Raw genomic sequence first — 20,992 nt, 5'->3', positions numbered from 1 at the left:
AGAGTGAGAGGAAAACAGTGTGTAATGTCTTCTCATTCTCCTTTTGAATATTCATGCATTTTCATTACAGGAGCAAGAAGCAGGCAAAACTGAAAAGGAGTCAGGGGAAAACAGGCCCTCTCTTCATCAAACACCCCGCTTTATCAAATATGATACACAGACTGTTTTGTCTATTAACTAACTTTAAAGTTGAAATAATTAACATGTTTTTGTTGTGTGAAAAAAGCATGCAGATTTGAGGTAAAACACTTTAATAATATTTTCTCTTATTAAACGTGTCATTCATGTGCAGCATCCTGTGTATTGGTGGGTACAAATCTTCAAACGGAGAGGTTTTCAGATAGAAATTGAGTTTGTAGTTTACACAAACCAATTAATACTTGTATATGCGTTCCTTTCTGTGTTGGGCATGTGCGGAGAGGTGTCTGCTGGGAGGAAGATTAATTTCTGAGTGGGAGAGTGCAGCAAAGCTATTTGAGCCCACTGAAACATGTTGGCTCTCTACTGTGAGACTCGCATTAGCACATGCCATAATTGATGGAGGAGCATACTTAGCAGTAATAATGGGCATTATAGGGGGTGGTATCAAGACATTATTTTCAGAAAGCTCTAATTAAGCTTTTTGCTATGGCTTTGGCGATGCATTGACTGTCCAGTATCATCGGGAATGCTTTCTACACTTCTGATAAACACACTGCTTGCCAATCAGTTTGTTCTGGGCTTCCCATGCGCAGGGAAAATAAACAAGTTCATCAAACAGTGAGAGACAGAGCTTCTCTCCACTGACTCTAGTTCTGGCCCTGATGAAACAGCAATCAGCTCAGTACCACAGGGAGCCATTGTGTTTACAGTCGGTGGGTGGATAGACTGTTGCTAGCTCCGGGAGATTAGACCTTTGAGACCAGCTGGGACAATTCCACCACCAGTCAGTTCCACCTGTGAAATTGCAAAGAAGACCCTGTCCCTTCCCCTCAACCTCCACGGCCGTTGGAGTGATCAACACCACACTGACACTTTCCCGAAGTCTCTACAGTCATCCCGGTATTTGAAGGGGGGGTTGGTGGCCTAAATAAAATAGAGAGCCTGTGGACACATGTGGTTGTGTGACTATCTTTGTGGTGGAGGTGCAACAAGGCACACACAGCTGCAGTGCTGGTCTTTAGCGTGTGTGTGTGTGTGTGTGTGTGTGTGTGTGTGTGTGTTTGACCCAAAGATCAAGATGTGCGTGGGTTTGTGGTCTAAGCAAAGAAAGCATTTGACCTTGATGGCGTTTCTCCAACAACTTTCCCATCACCTCTTAAGTTCACTTCCTCTCTTGCCAGTTGTTTGAAATGTTATATTAACATTTCGCAGAACTCCTTGGCAATACCCCAAAGATTAGACACACGCTTTTCCACAATAGTAGTTCCTTAGACACCATGTTCTGTGTACTACATAACAAGTAAGTCTGGAGAAAATACAACAGGATAGAGTGTGAATATGAGCTTCAAATGACAGCCTCTGGAAGGTGTTTCTCCCCCTCGGTGGGCAGCGGAGAAAAACCTCAGCAAGCGTGACAATAACAGAATGCCAAAACATGGATTGGGCCAAATGAGCTGTGAACGCAAACAAAGTAGCGAATTTGTTCTGTGGCATTTGGGGTGGACATGTGTCCCCTCCGCACGTTAAATACTCCACACAGTCTCACTGACGAACAGGCACGGAGAGAAAAAAAAAATAGGAAGAATAATTATGGAGAGATAAAGGACAAGACAGAAAGACCGAAGGTAAAGAGAACAAACAAAGCAGTAATGACGATGTCAGCTCAAGGATGTGTATGTTAATCATTCTTGCGCTGCAGTGTTTGAGAGCATTTGTGTGAGTGTGCTATTTGTCAGGATCCCACCTGAGATTTGTCATGCCTTGTGGTAAATTTTTGAAGTGTGAGCTACACCAGTGTAATGATTGTTCTTTTCGGTCCTCCCCCTAGAGAATCTTATCTTTTTCAGTCTGTTGAAACTGTATTTTTAAGTTTGTGTCATACTTATCTCGGGCGTCTCTGTTTCTATGTGATCTATGTGGTTTTCTGGGACCAGGCAGGCTGCCCACACTGTCTCTGCAATCCTGAGATTGGCGCAGCTGTTAAATGTTTTATTTACTCAGCCTTGATGAGATAAGAGCCGAGTGTTTCGGAATGTCTGTCTGAGGACATCACCGTGCTTCTCTGTGTGTATGTGTCTTTTAAGTGCTGATTGGTCATTTGGCATCCGTCCCCCAACACCTAAATGGACTGTTAGAGCAACTCAGGAAGGTCATAAACATAAGCAGCCCGATGGCAGGGCCGGTCTGAAAAGGGGAAAAATCCTAATAATACACAACTCTTTTGAATCGTTCCACTGGGCTATTCTACAATTGGATTTTCAAACTTTTAAGTCTATTACTGTTTAGCTCGGAGCTTTATGTTTTGCAGGGCTGAACTGTTGTGTATATTACATTGTTTTACTTCCTCCCTTCCTCTGTGTGAGACTTAAGCAGACCAGCTAAGGAATCAAAAGGGCCAAACTGCATGGAAAATGGATCTGTGCTGGGTGGCTTGTTAATTCCCTGGCGTGCCTCCTGAGGTGAATTGCTCTCGATGCGGACGCTGCCTTTGATCATTCACAAAGCATGTCGCAGCAAGGTCTGCACCGGCACCCAGCAGATGGTCATTAAATCATGCGTTTTATTTTACTGGGGCTTTTTACATTCCTGCAAGATCTGTGTGCTTTTATTGCTGCCATTTAGGATGGCTACCATGCTGATTAGAAACATGCAGAGGCTTTTTGTGAGTATGCCAACAGTCCTGATGGAAAAACAATGTGCATACTAGCATTGCATTAATCCAAACTTAAACAGTCTTTACCCTTTGCAGAGCACACAGAAGCGTAGATGTTAGACTGGATTAGCCTGTGAATTTTTATTGATTACCGGAGGTGCTGTAAGTACTTTACTATGAGTTCTTAACATTTTTTCTTTAATATGCGTAGAAAGGTCTCCATGTAATGTAAGTAGTGTTCATTGTTGTGTGGTCTCCTCTAAGGTAAAGCACAGTTCCAATGCCATCGGCTCCTACAGAACCTTGTTCATCATCTAGGAGATAATAGCAGATTTCTTTCCTCCAGTCAACTGTGGTCCAGAAGCTTGTTAATCTTAGTGTCAGTCAACGTCATGGAGACAGAAATGCCTAATTACCTTTGCATGATTGGCTACTGAGCAGAATAGGAAATCCACCCTAATGATGTATGTCATCTGTTAGGCATTTAAATCGCTGACCTCCGCCGGCTACCTCAGCATGGCAAGAAACAAATGATCAAATCTTCTCAAGTCAATTATGGTTCAGGTCTGTAGGCATAGAAGTGGGAAGCTTGAGAGTACAATTGAAGTAAATAATGACAAATGTTGGAGTAGAGTTTTTACGTAATGACGGTCCTCATTTTCTTAAATTTCACTTATAGTTTCTTTTAAATTTCTCTTATATTTTCTCTTAAATTTCTGACATGTTAACTCCAGATGCACTAAATATTCTTAACCACCCAAATCTACTCATACACAGGTGGGCTGAATGATACATTCCATTTAATCTTACATGTTGGGTGTGTAACCAATTGTTTGTTATTAGAAGGTGACGCTCCCTATACACTATATATGTGCAAATACCAAAAAAGGCAGCAAGAAGAAGATGAACTTAAGCAGTAATGATATTGACATATGTTAACTTATTATAGTCCTAATTGCGATCAGTTGACCAATAGTATTTCTTTGGGCCACAGATGTATTAATCCAATAATTATAAATACTCTGAAGCATAATCTAACTTCAATTATATGATATTCATACATTTTTTATGTTCCTTAAATGTAAATCTTATGTTTTATTGCGTTGGACAAACCGTTTGCAAACGTTTTTCAGTTTATACTAAAATAAAATAAGAACAAGTCATATCATATGTTTGTATATGACTTCTTGCATGAGGACCAATTCTTCATTGTACTTGATTTGTGAACTGTGCTGACTAGTTTGTGGCTTGGTGAGATTTTGCTGCTCACTCTGTTGGGTTAAAACTGGGGTTCATCAACATGGCTGTTTATCCCTGCATGTATCTTATGTTCTTGTATATCTCAAGATACATGTGTCCCTCGTATAACCTGCTCCGGTATGAATATGCATTCATTTGCATTAAATGTAAATGTTAATTGCAGTGTAGAATTGCTGCAAATGAAATTCTCTGAAGCAAACACCCCCATACACTCCTACATGAATTCACATTGTTGTTATTTTCTAGCAAGAATTGAGGTGCATCATATAACCTTTTGCTACTCCTTCTATATTAAAAGGCTAAATGAGGGACAAAGGCTGTGTATTATATTGGCATGAGGGCCAGAGTTCCTGACATGGCAATTTGCTGTCTTTTTCTTTAGGTGAGTGGTGACAATAGGCCACTGTAGGCTCTTTCGGGTCCCCGTGTACTGCAGTGTGAAAGCGGCTTGGCTTTTTGCCCTTAGGGTCAGCTCAGGATCTCAAACAGCACGACTGATGACCACTAATCTGGCCTCCTCGGCAAACACAACCCTTTCTCTGTAACCTTCAAGCCGTGAAACACAATTTACAGAGGTGGCAGGGGGTCGAGAGGACCACGATGTCAACAAGCAAACGGGGGAGGGTTTTCGGAGTGTCACAACACACAGCCAGCCCATTTACATGCAGTGTAGCAATCTGATGATATCCTGCTTTCAGCAGTAATCTGATTTCAGGAATCTAGGAACGTCCATGTAAATGACTGAATTTATTAGGATGTATTAGAGAAGATAAACCCTTTGTCCTCATGTTTATGAATGTAAGATAGGGAAAGGGGAAGTGACTCTGTTGTAGCAGTATCATGTACAGTAGCAATTACCAATATTTTGCAAAAGTGGGTGCCAGCTGTTGCTGATTTAAAATATCAATAACAATCAATAAAAATATATTTTACAATCCAGTACAATAGCCCTACGTTGAACACTTGTTTGTTAATCTTGTCCAATCATTAATTAATGTTAATTCACCTCTGTGATCAGTTTTTCTTTTTTCTCTAATATTCTCTCCATCCATGTATTCAAAGGGATGAGGAAAAACAAACAAACATTAGAAAAAACTTGAAAAAAGACTTTACAGTAAAAGCATTCCATAAAAGATCATTGTATTATTGCAGGTCGTTTGTATTATATTGTATCATGTTTGTCATTTGAGTGATATGGTTTTATTTTACCACTGTAAAGTAAGATAATAATAATTCTGAACAATGTTGTGATTAAACCTTTGTGAATTAGATTACTTCTTGTTGTTCTCAGCATTTCTAAATATTGATCAAATAAGAAATAATGTATTAAAGAAATAGATGTTCATGCTCTAGGTTTTGCTGTTGTGGTGTCAACAGATAATCAGCATGTTAACATACGTTGATATCAGAAGTAGAACAGATCATGTCTGTTTAAGTAAGGGGTTTATGTTTATGTTAACTCCTTATTTGATATTCATGGAAATGTCTGCAGCTGCACATATCTGTAAGGAACATGACTCTCCCCATGCAGCTAATACTGAAGTTGATTAAAGAATTTAAATGGTTCATTTAACCCCTAACACAGCTAGAGCCTACCTATGTGATAGTACCATTACTTTGCAGTAATTCCTGCAAGCAGCAGCTTGAATTGATCCCCTCTCAGCCATCTGGAAGTTTTAGTGCTGCTATGTGTGTGCTCAAAGCCCAGTTTAATAAAGCTAGCTGGTCATGAGCCGTTAAAGCAGAGGAGAACAATAAATAAACAGACTTGCTCTTTCCTGCTCTATTCCTTACTCCCTCTTCCTCCTCCAACATACCTGCATTGTAGATGTGCGCCATGCAGAGAGTCAAGTAAATCACTGCACCCCTCAGTGCTTGCATTGAGATAGCACAGCAGGGTGGCTACCATTTAAGAGGTCTTGATTGTCTCCTTTGGGAATCAGGAACACTAAATATTAGAATTACATTTTTTGTTTCTTTTATCTACCATAGCATACTCCTCAGAACATTGATGTTTTTTTATTATTATACATAAGCAGGGTGGTAAGAATGTGTTACGAGACTGTTGCTACAAAACAGGGCATCAGCAAGGCAGATTGATGTTGAGGGGCCTGGCTGATGGAGATAGTTTATCTGCTGCAGGCTGGGATGTGAAATCTAATCACATGTGTGAGTGCCAGGTGAGAAAGCGCAGCCACAGATGAGCCACTAACGCACACCATCACACTTGTATTCAACAAATGGCTAGGAATTTCTCTCTGCAGGGTTGAGACAGGCGATAAGACAGTCTCAAACAAGGACGCTCCTGCTCCATAGATCTGTCTTTCAAAGAGAGCAAAGAGAAATCGAATGAGAGGAGATGGAGAGAAAAAGCATTAGAAAGAGAGAGAAGGCTGCAAAAAAAAAGAAAAAAAGGTTAGCTTTGGAAAGTATAAAAATTATCTGAAATAAGTGCACTTAAAATACTCTCAGCTGCCTAAAATAATGAATCTCCATGGTCTTTTTGTTTTTTTGTTTTTTTTTGCATTGTTGATTCTCCACACTGACTGGAATGCTGACCTTATGATCTGTTTTTCTCTTTGCACTTGGCTGTGGTCAGTGAGTGGTTCCCAAAACACAAAACCATGTAAGATAAGTGAGAGTTATAAAACACTCTTCATTGTCGAATAATGGATTTTTCTTTTGCATAGTATATTCCCCCAATACACACAAAGCCCCCTATGCATATGTGTTAACCCAAGGTTCGCCTACATCTCAGAACCACTGCAGCTGGCAGAGCTTTCAGTGCGCTTCAGTTGTACTGGCAGCCACCACAAATGAGATTTTAGTGCTCTTCAATCTCTCAAGTACTAGTCTAGTCTACTCTTGTATTATTTGAATCAAACAATGTGCATCATCTCACTTTTTTCAATCACCTGCATTTTTATTATGCCGCATTTCATTTGTGAGACACTATAACATCTTATGTGGACATATTTTAGGTATAGCCACTGTAGCCCACAGCCATGGGACATAAACTTATAAAGGCCAAAGTAATTGTTTTTGACCTAATGTGATATTGATCACTGACTGTCTGCAAGTTTGACTGAAAGTAAACACAGAAGGTAGCCCCCTATTATGGCTGCATAGGATCTCCATCTGGTTGAGCTTGGTAATAATAATGATAATACCACAATTTCCCTTTAACACAAGCTCACATTGGACTTGTAACAAAAATCAGCCATGAAAGCCACAACATATTTTTGGGATTGCTATGATTGTGCTTCTAAATCCCACAGTTGGCTCAGGAAGTGTGTAGACCACTGCAGGTTTTTTTCAGGTTTATGGAGCTGCCAAGGAAGATGTAACATGTCTAGAGGTTCATGCTATCGCCTCAATATGCCTGCCCTCTGCATAGGCATCCTGACCAGAATGTCGGAGATGATAGTGCTGTGCTAAGGGCATGTTACCTGCTGGCTTCCCATTGACAAACACTGCCAAATATGTTTTTTGGAGCACCTTACCAAGAGAGGCAACAACCCCTGCACAGGAACTAGCCTGCAAACACTCTGCATCCCATCTAAATGGGCTGACACCTTGCTTTGCCACCTGTTGCTTCAGTATTCTTCCACTAGCTCAGTGTACTTTGCCCACTTCCTCTTGTTGGCTTATTCAAAGCGGTCCTCCCAGGGCATGGTACATTTTAAAATAATGAGTAAATCCCACTGCAGATGGTGTCCACTGGCATTAAGGACATGGGTGTGGCAACAGTGGTAGTGGCCCTTACCCATGGTTTCTGGACAGCAGCTGAGGATGTCGCTTTCCTCTTGCAATGAGGGCAAGCTGCTGACTCCACCTTCCCCCCAGCAAAAAAGTTGGATGGGCTTGCTGGAACGTCATAGACAGCCTGGATGAAGAATATTAGTGGGGCTTGGTTCTGAAAGCTCAGCCCATGAGACTTTGCACTCACACCGCTTGCTCCCATCTTGTCCAGGCTCCCTGCTGCCGCATTCCGGCCATCCTGCTGGCTCCCTCCGCCTCGACTAACATTGCACCTCTCTGGATCAGGAACATCTTATTCTTCCCCTACGCTTTGTTGTAAGAAGGGTTTGTGCTGCTACCCAAGTCAGTCCTTTCACGAGATACTGTGTACACCTGTACCCTTTGCCTTAGCTATGACACAGCAACATCCACGGCCTCCGCTGCCCTCAACTTCCACCCTGTCCTGACCTCCATACCGGCCTGAGAGACTTTTTTGGTCATAGGACTCTTGGTAGTGTAGTACCTTATTACGGATCACCATTAATTCTTCATTCAGTCTGCTGATGGGTAGCTTCAGCTTGTTGTTCTGTCTGTACAGGCAGATGTTGCTCAGCATTGCAGCAGGTGAGCAGGCCGCTGCACTTTTGCCCGTGCTATTTTGTAAACCAAAATGCTAGAAAGGCAGTGTGCTTCCTGGTCCTCTCCTTCTTCTGCCTCATATGGCAGTCAACCAGTCTGTTCCTGGTATTCACTGATTGTTCCACACAGAAGATGAAGAACAAGAAAAATATTTTTAATACACAAAAAACAGAAAAAACAGCATCACTTCACATATTGGATACATATATAATCTACCATAATTTGAAATGTTGCATTTTTACTGTGGTGTTAAAACACCAGTATTTACAAAGACACATGTAATTCCTTGAAGTAGCCATTATCAAACATATTTCAATTTAGTAAGTGCATCTCTCATTGAAGTTTGAGTTTATCTCCTGAACCTGATCCTATGAATATTATAGTAGGACCATTTATAGGTGGAGCACAAGACTGATAAAATGCTCGGAGGAAGTTATATAACATGAAATTGGGTGAAAAATGCAATGGTCAAGGACAGAGGTTTTCAAAAACTTAACTTTGTACCAGTTGATGCAAAGTTGGCTAGTAGGCTGCAGAGATGTTATGAAATAATTCAGACTACTCAGTTAATGATAGGGCCATGATTTTGACAGGACATTCAGATAGAGCAGGAAAAAAAGTTAAAGTTGAGAGAGATGATTAGTAAAATAAGGAAATGAGCTTCGCTTCAATTTTCATCTGAATCTAAGACATGTAGTGGGCATGAGAATGTATTTGCTGAAACGCTATCCTAAAACTAAAGTTTAGAACTCTGACTGACTGGCCTCGTACTGAGTTTTGAGGTTTTGTTCTCTTTCACCTTTCTGCCTGCTGGTCAGCAGAAAGTTATACACACATTGTAAATCTCCAGAGACCTCTAGACAAATACATTTGTCAGAACATCATTAATGTCTGTTATGCTGTTCATTAGTTGTTGAATGTTTAATAGTACATTTCCTACATTACTGCATCTAGTGCGCACGAGGGAATGTTAGAGGACATGAGAATGACGATGACCTCTTCACCTGGTTGGACAGAACTATCAGATGTCTCTGGGGAAGGCTTGCTGGACACGTCTCTATCTCTGTCTGTGCAGCATTCCTGCCCTTCACCACTCATTCACACATCCTTTGGGCTCCCGCTGAACTGACGACCCCAGAGCTAGGGTGCCTTGCCATCATTTGCCAACAGAGAGATTGTTTTTCAGCCCTTGAAATTTTAGCTTGGCAGATCAATGTTGCAGCTGCCTTGAGAGATCCTAGTTCAGGGCACAGGGGTCCAGAAGGGGGGTGAGGTCAGGGTCTTCTTCCAGACTCCCTCTGGTGTGCTTAGAGAAAGATAGGACATTCTGATATCACTCTTTGCACTAACAGCAAAGGGTTTAGTCTTAAATCAGGACTTGATAAGGCCAACTACTCTGGTTGATATTTTTAGATCCTTCTTTCTGCTAACTGTTTGTTATAATCATTGACTTACAAGCACGTCAGGGGATGTCTTACTTAAGTTAATATAAAGACTTCTGTGTTTCTTTTTGTGCCTACACTGGGTAGATCCCAAAATGCAACACTGTGATATTCCCATTCCCTTCTCATTAACTAATCTATGTAGTCAGAGGGGATGAAATTGGAGAATGTGTTTTTGCTAGCCCATCTTTAATGGCCACCTCAGACCCATCCCCCACATTTGCTCTCTCTCTCTCTTACACACACACACACACACACACACAAGCACGCACAAACACGCACACATTTTTTTCTGCCTTTACTAAACTGGACTAAAGCAGAGCGATTTCATGCTTTCAGCTTAGTAATGGCATTATGCAAAATACCATTACCCTGGAAAGGACACTCCAATGTGTGGAAGCAGGTCAAGTGCTCATTTTAAAAGGGGGAAACTGTGGAGTTGTACAATACAACACAAACAGCCACATCTTCCTCACTCTCCACTTTAACAGCCATTAAAAGGGAGACATTTTGGCTGGAATGATGGTGGGCAAAGGTTCCTTGTAACTAATGGTCATTGTTAGTTTTGTTTAAGGAGCACACTAGAAACATCTGAAACATCTAGAGCTTTCCATACAATATTTTCCCTTTTCTCTTTCACACTCATCGCTTCTCTCAGTCTCACACTCTTAACGTGTTAAGGTGCTGTCGAGATTTCTGGTGAACATGGCATAATGGAAGCTCTTTGTTTGCTCAGGTGCTGATCCTTCACAATGGGTGGATAATGGAGGAACACTTTGGAGACAGATGTTCCCTCTTCATCACACTCCTCACTGTGACCCTCTTAGGAAGCACAGAAAGGGGAAAAAAACACAAGATCACTTTAACCAGCTATGCAGCCCCCAGTGCTTCTGCATTAAAATTGGCTGTTTATATGTGGAAACTTTAATCTGTCGTGGTTGTTTACATTTTCTGAAAGATCGGTTGGCCTTTTAAAATGGCACAAGGCTGCGTGTTGCTTATGTTGACCACACTAATTTGCTCAAATCAATCCCCCACAGCTCGATGAATGTGTAATAACATAGCAGACACATAAACAATCATAGACCTGGGTAACAGCAGACAAAGCCTTAGTTTTAGGTTGCTGCATGGCACACTTTTCCAGGAGTGTTTATTAGTTATGGGTCACCTTGAAGGTAGAAGAGTGGATGGAGGGCAATCAATAGCTAAGCCAATAAGGAAGCAAGAGGCTAAGGTTAAGAGGGTAATCCTTGATGGTAAAGCAGGAAATCTATAAAATAAATGATTTCTCCACTCCTTGTGGAGACTATTTATTGGAACAAGTTTGGGAACACATACTGGGTTACACCAAAGTGAAAAAAGGAATGGTCCAAAACTATGCAATTCAGCCCCGACCTGAACACATGGCAATTTGCAGGCCAATCATTACACCATGTCTTTCTAAATCCTTCACAGAAGTTTCAACAACAGCAATAAGATAGTCAGATAGTCAGACTGGAGGGGGGTTGGCTAGGCTGTTTTGATGTAGGAGACAGTGTGATTCTGGAGGTAACAATTTAAAGCTACATGTCAGCTTAGTTACTTTTCACTGAACAGAAGTATCCCCATGAAAAAAAAAAATCTAAAAGTGAAACAGAACATTCAGCCTAGCCTGAATCTAAACTCAAATTTCAGTCACAGTTTATGAGAATCAATATTGTTTATTCATAAGTATAAGGAAAAAAAAATCCCAATTTGTATCAAACTAAAAGCAACGTCAGCGGTATGTGTACTGAATATTTAGCAGTCAAATGGGTTAGAGCGCTTGCTATGTGTTAGAGGATGAACTATTGACCAGCACAATACCAGTACCAGTAGTTATGGCTTAGCGTTGAGTGTGAGTGTGTGAGATGTTTATAAATGCACCTGACAGAGACATGACGGGACAGACATCTGCTCAGTGCCCAGTGCTCTGGAGGAGAGAACCGGTGGGGGGAGAACTGGAGCTCTGGGACAAAAAACACCCACAAGTCACACCAGTGTCTGCTCTCATCTGGAGACGTTTACAGGCAGGAGGAGAGCTCAGGGTTTGTTTTGTTAAATGACAGGCTAGAGGGTTTATATCAGCTTATATGTAGCAGCAGCATCATGCATAAACCTGTGTCACGCCACGTGGGACAATGTTTTTAGGAGGAGTTGGGAGAATGGCATTTTGGGCTTTGACCACAATTTGAATATTTAGATTTGAATACATATGGAACACTATATACATATAAAAACCTCAACAAAAAAAAGGAAAAAAGGACCCTCATTAAAGCTTGATTTGAGGAGAAGTAATTTCTGTCAGATTCAAATTTATTCTTTATTGTCCTCTATAGAAGAAGTTAGCTTTTGCAGTGTGTACACGGCACACACACTCAAAATAAGGTATAGCAAACAAGAACAACACTGTCTGTTACCCTGTTCCCATGTCAATAAAGGCAGTGATTGCTGGGGGCACAAAACAGCTCCTGAAATATGCTTTTTTGCAAGTTAGTTGTCTGTATCCGCAGCCAAAAGGGGGGGAGGTGAAGGATTGAGGAGGTTTTAGGGGTTGTGTGCTATGGTTCGTGCTCTGCGGGTGGTGGTAGTGTCAATGAGGTCAGGCAGATTGGGGTTGGAAAGGCCAATTATTTCTGAAGATATGTTATGCGTTGAGCATGGTGAAATAGCAGGTGGCGAAGTACAGGGGGGATGGGTTCAATAATAATTTGGTACAGAAGGAGCAGGGACTGGGGTTTGACTGAGAGAGCCCTAAGTTTGCAGATGACAGAGTCTTTCGGCAGCGTTTATGGATGTCTGTGATGTGGTGATCAAAACTCAGTTTATTGTCCAGGATGATGCCGAGGTACTTAAAGCTCTCCACCGTCTTCACTGGCTGGCCATTGATGGAGGTGGGGCAATGAGGGGTGGTAAGTTTATTGCGGGTGTCAAAGATGAGCTTCTTCATCTTGATGACGTCGAGGAGGAGGTGACTGTCTGTGCACCACTGGGTGAAATAGGCAACGGATTATTGATAGGCTGTGACTGATTCCCTGACTGTGAGGAGGGTGAGAATGGCTGTGTCATCAGAATATTTAAAGTACTTTGTAATGGAGGGGGAGGGGGGGGGGGGTAACACAAGGAACATAGGGACAGCACTAACTAGAAACACACCCAGTATTTAGTTTTAGATTTCCACTTAATAATGATAAATATACAGCATGAACTCACAGAAGTGTAATTAACTTTAAATAAAAGCATCCACTCTATAGCATACATGTAACCAACCAATCTAATGCATTTTTTCTTCTGTCGGCCTCTGAACAGCCCTGTGAATCAGTTTGGGCTGGATGCCTTAGTCAAAGGCAACTTGATGGTAATTGTTGACAGAGGGCAGGCCATAATTCATTTATGTTACCGTATTTTCCAGCCAGTTAGGAAATGTGCATTGGTGATCTTCCAGTCACAAACGCTGCTCCTGTAACCTTGTGGCTGCTTGCCATGCTGGAGAAGGTGCGCTCCAGTGCTTTTAAGTCCCTAATAAATCACATGCAGTAGTTTTTATGAGTCTGCCACTAATGCCAGCATCAGTACATGTTTGGCTGAAAATTACCAGCATCTGGCTTCACCTGTTTAGCTAAGTAATGATGTGTGTTATGAAAATGTCTCCCATCCAAAAGTAAGGTGTCATCGCTTTAAGTAAGGGTGTTTTTATACTGAGTTTTTAATTGAACAGCGGGGATGAAGCACTAATGGTTTTTTCAGCAGCATACGTTAAGTGTCTCAGTATTTGAAGTCTGACCTGTCAGTGAAAGCAACAGGGCAACATTTCCCTCAGTAAATAATTAACATCACCATTCTCTCTTTCGCTATGCCCAATGCATATTGATACAGACAATTTGTTGCCTCATCTAGGCACTCAGGTTTCTTCTGTTAGAGTTGTACTCAATGCAAAACAACCACAGCAACACATTTTTTAAGTAGCTACAGAACCCGTTGCCCCCCATTTTCTTATGCTGCACTTTTAGCGAACATGGTGCCAGTCTACAGTCATTCAGAACATTTTTCACAGTATCTGGACTCGCTTTGAATCTAACAGTATTAATGTAGATTGGCCAAAGGATGACAAAAATGCGTTTTAAAGAACACAGAGACATCATGAGTCACAGCCACTCATAGCTGGTTGAATAATCAAAACACTACAAAGAATGCCATATCAGGTTAGATCAACCCAGGAAAACCAGAAACAGTGTGGTCCTGGACGTCAGAAATGATTCATTTCCTTTGATGCGTTTGAGCACAGTGTTATGTACTGTATGGAACTTTTTTCTAATCTAATTCTGTCAAAATCCTACAATGGCATTTTGATAATTACTTGTGCCATTGACATCCTGTAACTGAAAGAAATCATGAGATATTACCAGCAGGCTGGCATCAATTTCAGTTCTCTGGATAGTAATTAACAACTCTGAAATTACAGCTATTGCACAAAAGCAGGATGACTCATACTTGACAACCGTTGTCTTTAAAACAAAAAGATGCTGTCTAACCGGCCAGTTACATGTTTCCTATTCTACTTCTAGGGCAGTGTTTTGTTCGGCAGACCAAGTGTCCGGTCCGTAGCTGACTGTCAGCTCGTGTCAGTCGTAGCAGCAGTGAGTGACTGGGTGTCTTTTCGTGCTCCAGTCAGTTCACTGTCTGAGATGACTGCTTCCACTCCACAAAGCCTAAGCTCTCAAGCATCCCATTAGCACCTGCTAACTCAACCTGAAACTTTTTGATGCCAGTTTGACTTTGTGCATGTAATTACTCTTTCTCTCTTGCTGTTTAAACCCAAAGACCTCTTATTCCTTATAAAGGGTCACAGAAGATTACTGACTTAACTTTCTCTCTCATTCATTAGCAAAGTCCTTCAAATGAAACAATGGTTTAGACTTGCCGACACTACTAGTGATTTTGTTTTGTACTGTGGTCACTTCATACATACAATTAAATTCAGTGTTTGCTAACATGTATTTTTTCTGTGGTAGGGTATATACTGAAATGATGGCTTATATTTGTTTAAATATACACAATGTGAGGGATTTAACAGGCTAGCTAAGATGTTGTGTAGACCCGTTTTCTGTTATCTTTTAATTACGTAGCTCCTTTGCAGTAGTGTAGCGGAACATCAGCCTCTCTGCTGTCAAATCAGCCTCTCTATCAATTAAAAGATGATAAGATATACTTTTTTTGGTGCAATATTGTCACAGTATTGTTGTAGACATTTATATAACCCAGTTTGTTTACTCAAATTCCCCATAAAAATATATAAAATGACTTCACGTTATAAAATAAAACATTGGGTCCAAACAATATTCCATGTTATAGAATCCTATAGACACATAAATACTACATGCTAACATAATTGAATGCATTATCTTTTGTGGCGTTTCATTCCTCCCTTTATGTGAATCAAGATTCCTGGTTTCAAGCACCAGCACATTTTTTACCCTTCCTTCCCTGATTATGCATGTTTAAGGCTATCAGGCTTTAGGGTTTTCAGAGGGCCCTTGTGTGAGAGCCACCAATCTACTTGTCACGGCTAATATTCCCCCAATTCTAATCTTATTGAAAAAAATGTTTGCCAGATGCTAGCAGTCTTTTGACACATGATTTCAAATGATGCTAAATGGCCTCACGGACTGATACGTCCAGAGGGTGAAGCAGGGTTGTCCTGATCAACCTCTGACACCCGGGTCATTCATGAGGTTATGCTCCAGGCACGGCTCCATTGACAAGGGTCACCGAAAGGGTCATCCTCTCTCTCTCTTTAGTTCTATCCAATTAAAGCATCGGCAGCTGAATCAGTGCCCGATGTTCATTGGAACATTAATTGTGCTCATTGATTGGCATGTAGTTCAACTAAGTGTCCTCAGAGCACCACACAATGGCGGGGTTGTTTTCGCATCTCAACTGACGGTCTTTCTGTTGTCAGTTCTGATGTAAAGGCTTGTAAAATTGGTGCCTAAAAAAAACTGTGCTCTAAATCAGGTGGGCGTCTCTGCCTGAAAATACAAGGACACACTCAGTTTTTCTGTTTGCTTTTAGCCTACTATTAGATCCCAAATACAGGCTGCAATACTTTCTTCAGTGCAGGTGAGGGGTTGTCTGGCAACACTTTGGAGTGATTTCCAATCATCCACTCGATTTACAGGCCATGGGGGAGGTATAACCTGTTATTGTGTCCTTCAGTTGAGCATATTGAGCCTTTTTTTTTACAAACAGGAAACAAAGTCTGTACTTTTTGCTGGCATTTAAACCAATCATTTTTTGAAGATCAGCAATGCAAAAATACTGACTGATTCAAGGATTTCTGACCTTTAGTTTATATGCTTTGGAATGTAGAAATTGAGGATGTTCCTCCCAATCCCCTAAATGTATTTTCTGTCACTTCTCATACAATATCTGTCAATTGTAGAAGAATAGTGTGCAGAAAGACAAACTAAGATCTGCATACATCTGAGTGGCAAAGCATTTACTCTAAATGTTTTTCTACCTCAAGAAGTTAAAGCATGAGCATCACTGTTTGGATAAAACTACTACAACCTTGATTAAATAGCTAAGGTAGTTTTTACTACACTGTAATATACAAGGTTAAGTGGTTATAGCATGACATTAAGGGATATGACTGGTGTATCTCATTATTCATGCAGATGGGTCTCAACTCATTTTGCCTCATGCTTCCAAAGCTTATTAAAATGCACAATTATCATGTATTTTAGAGTAGCCTATGCACCCAGGCTTTTAAATGCAACTTCACAAAGACTGTTCTCTTTCAGAACTGGGACAGCACCCCCACCCGTTCGAAAATCTAATTAAACTAAACTAGTTTTTATCTGTTCTAAATGACTTCAGAGAACCCATTCATTATGCCTGCCCTCCAGTCCTGTCACAAATATACTCCAATATTACATTTATTTAACAAATAGGTTACTAAATATTTTTCTTTTTTGTTGTCTTCTCTGTGTGTGCTTCAGCGCACTGATTATATTTCAGCCCTTATAAGCACTTGGGAAGTGGGAACTCACTCTTGATGGCACCGTTTTTATCAAACCTTTTAATCTAGCTTGTTGTGAGGCCACCAATCCAATAACACATTTCACCCTAACCACCAGATATGATGAAAGTATAACAAAGTGACAGGATTTACACTTTGCCTCCCATTTTTCCTGCAGCTCTGCAACCTTATTGTTCCCTCTGAATTATGTATAACTTGTCTGGATGCATTTAAACTTTGTTTACTCTTGTTATTGTCTTCTAAATGTTGTATTATTTTATTGACTCTAAGAAATATATATGTTTCAACCCAAATATATGAAACGTATTCTTTGTCTAAGTTCATAACTTTTGTTATCTGCCTGTATTGATTCATACTTTATTGTTTTTGTCCTTGCTTTGGGGCAGTAGGAAACTTGCTGGAAAACAGTTTCTAAACTGAGGCAGGCCCATAGCTGCTAATGGTTCTACATTGCTCTGCTGTTTTTTTCCTGCTAAAAATAAGATAAAATGAAATGAAATGAAACCATAGCAACAGGACCAGGATAAATCCACTATTTAGTGAAACGACACAAGAATCACCCTTGGATTTGATCATCAGCTTTTGCTCTATTCCTCCATTTCCCCTCTGCCAAGCTTCAGCTGAAATGATCTGAGAGACAGATAGGCAAAAGAGAAAAATGAGTCGCTTGCCTCATACCTGGTTTGAGTAAATGCGACGTGAATGGAAATACGAATGATTTCTATTTAGTCTGTTACCAAGATGCCTGGCTCATTTGTTGCTCTGCTGAGATGGAGAGGTATACGCACATTTCACAGGAAACAAAATGCTACAGTGAGGTTCAGAGGCAGGGGCATATTGCTAGTATTTGACTGAAAGACACTAATCTCTCATGATGTGATGAATGAGATATGTCATGAGAAGATGTTGGATAGACTCAAATCTTAACATTAATCTATTAATCTATTATCTTGAAGACCCAAAAGCCACAGTCAAGAATCTGCTGAGTCACCAAAATGTGGCAACAGTGGCTATAAAGCTTTGCATATAGCAGTGTAGTTAATTCAAGCCTGTATCATAATCACACACACTGAATGTTACTATGAAAGTATGGGAATGGGTGATTGTCCAAAATTGGCACCCCTGAATTCAAGTCAAATCTCTGCAATTATCTCTTTGTAGAAAAACATCATTATCATTATCAAATGTATATTACTATAACATACTACTTTTATGGATGTCACCTATGGCCTTTATTATATTGTATACTTTAGTGGGAAGCCTACTAAAAAGAATGGTCACCGTTTATAACTTCCCCCCTTTTTTGTGATTGAGATGAGCTGGTGGTGTTCCTGTCTTCCATCACACTGCCTGCTCCGGGGATCCCCGTCTAATTAGAGCGTTGCCGATGAGATGGCCATGGCACCTGACAGAGAAGGATGGCCACTCAGGAAAAAAGAGATAATTTCAACACTGACTGCTCACAGTCAGGCTGTTCTGCTGTGCTACTGCACTGGCCACACATTGTTGATTGATTTGCATTGCAGATTGTATAGACTTGGAGAGGACCTGGCCAGCTTTCCAGGCTGTCTCAAACCCAGCGTAATCCCTGGCTAGTGGCCCAGCATGTTGCTCACCCTTTCATTAATATGGGAGTGACGGTACACCTTGCTAATTGGATGAGCATTTGAGGCAGCCTCAAATGAAGAAGTCAGTCATAGCATCTCAGTGGTAAATGGACTGCTGATGCTTGTTCTCTTCTGTCTGGCTCTTTGTCTCCACAGTAACCATCTTAATGCAACTTGCCCAGAGTTGAACTCGTAACTACAAAGTTAAATGGAGGGTGTCATTATCTTTGTATACAACCGCACAATACAACTAGTAACATTCACAATGGTAAATGGACTGTACTTATATAGCGCCTTTCTAGTCTGTGCGACCACTCAAAGCGCTTTACATGACATGTCATATTACCCTTTCACACACATTCATACACTGATGGCAGGGGCTACCACGCAGGGTGCCAACCTGCCATCAGGGGGATCTAACCATTCATACACATCTACACACCGTTGGCACAGCAACGGGAGCAATTTTGGGGTTAAGTGTCTTGCCCAAGGACACATCGACATGTGGACTGGAGGAGCCGAGAATCGAACCACCAATCTTCCAATTGGAGGACGACCGCTCTACCTCCTGCCCACAGCCGCCCGATAATTACAATAATAATTAATAACAATAATTACAATAATTCTACATCGCATAACAGCCTTATTGAACACACAAGATATAGACATAGAACATATATCTACTACTGTATATTTTACACTTCTTTGTTGTTTTACACAATACATATTTTGAAACATCACTGTCTTAACATTGGAAATTGCTTCCAGTTATGAAAACGGCACCAATTATGAGCCATAACGGTGTAAAATTGAGGGTTATTTTCTGTCTAATTTCACGGACTGAAGCCAGCCAAAATGTGTTACTTTGGTTTGCACACTGGCTTGAATGGGCTGTGATTACCAGAAGGTAAGTCTTCACACAAAAACAGTGAAGCTTGATATCAGCATTCTGGTGCGACTGCAAAGTGCTATATGTATGTTGGGCTCTCGTTCACACTGACTAATTACCTTTACAGCTGACATATCTGGAGTCTGTGTCTTGTTGAACTGAATTAGACTGAGACACCTCATGATGTGTGGAAATAATACAAGCCGTTCCACCTCTAATGCCCTTGCCAGGAGATCAAATGTAATCTACAGTATGTCTATCTTTACATACCATAGCACAAAGCCCGGTCAGGAATTATTTGTCAGATGTATCTCATGAATAGTGTTAATGTAAAGTTACCCATCACCTCATTGAGTTTGACATAAGGCCTAATTTGGCAGAATCACATATTGCAAGCTTTATTAGGCATCAGACTTTTTTTTTTTTGATTTCAAGATGAGAAGTGTTTTGTAGCTCAGGTGCACCAGCAGCACGGTTGTAGGAGGTGAGGTCATACTGCCTGCCATCAATTAGGACCAATAAAATGACATCCTTTCATTCCCTTCCAAAGCAGGGCACTCACCTCCATGCTGACAGATTTATATTAACACTCCACCTATTTTTGCATAGCGTCATGGGGTTCCAAGAGAACAATAAATGATAAAAGATGACAAAATAAAACACTCTTGCCCAGCTGGATAGCAGTTTAATTTCTCTCATCTCAGCCATTGTAGAAATATGACCCATAATGACCTTTCAGCCCGAGTGCTTATTTTGTCCTAACAACTGTTAATATGACCAGTAGCATTCAGTTTATAATTCTCAGTATTTTCCTTAAATACCACACTGAATAAACTGAATAATAATAAGTAATAAATAGTTACATCCTCTGGTGAGAATCCCCAGACAAAGAGCCAAACCTCTGCTCTGTCTGTTAGCTGCACTGGCAGTTCCAGTCTGAGTGGTGTTTACCAAGCCTGTGCCAGGTCTTTGTGCTGGCCCAGCTTTATGTTTGCCCCCTTTCTCTATTGACAAAATCCCCAGTTGTGATGCTAAATGTCGAGTTTGTGCACAGAAAGGGCTTGTTGAGCACTATGGTGGGTACAGTGCACTAGAAAATACACACTGGTTTGATTGGGTCATAACATATAATCTGTTAGTGTATATTAAATTTCTGAAAGCAAAGATCATTATTAATGTTTTATGATCAGTATATGAATTTGACATTCTGCAGAGGTAGTATGGTTTACTTTACACTAGGATCCCTGCCAAGTGTAAATTCTGTTGACTTTATTGTCTTCTGTGTCAAAATGTAACTACTATATAGAGATTCAAGTTGAACACCATTTCTACCATTGTGCTGTATTTGTATTTTCTACTATGAAAAATTAAATAAATGCCTGGCGCTGCCTTTTGTTTTTAAAGTAAGCTCAGGCTGGACAGTATTGTGCCCTTCTGTTCACCTTATCTGTCTGTGTTCCTCCTCCATATGTACTTGTGTTTACCACTGCAACAGGAACAGATACAGAATATCAGATAGTATTTCTGAGTGGTGATTACAAGTTTATCATTGTCCATATT

The 20,992-nt window shown here is 40.7% G+C and overlaps 1 protein-coding gene across 2 annotated transcripts in view; it reads left to right on the top strand.

Annotated features, from left to right (window-relative positions):
- Positions 1–20,992, top strand: part of macrod2 (mono-ADP ribosylhydrolase 2) — a 416,544-nt gene that overhangs the window by 137,491 nt on the left and 258,061 nt on the right. The window lies entirely within an intron of this gene.

The sequence above is a fragment of the Scomber japonicus genome, chromosome 14 (genome assembly GCF_027409825.1).
Source record: "Scomber japonicus isolate fScoJap1 chromosome 14, fScoJap1.pri, whole genome shotgun sequence".
NCBI lineage: Eukaryota > Metazoa > Chordata > Actinopteri > Scombriformes > Scombridae > Scomber > Scomber japonicus.
The sequence above is the reverse complement of the archived record's forward strand: the minus strand, read 5'-3'. Positions and strand labels throughout refer to the sequence as shown.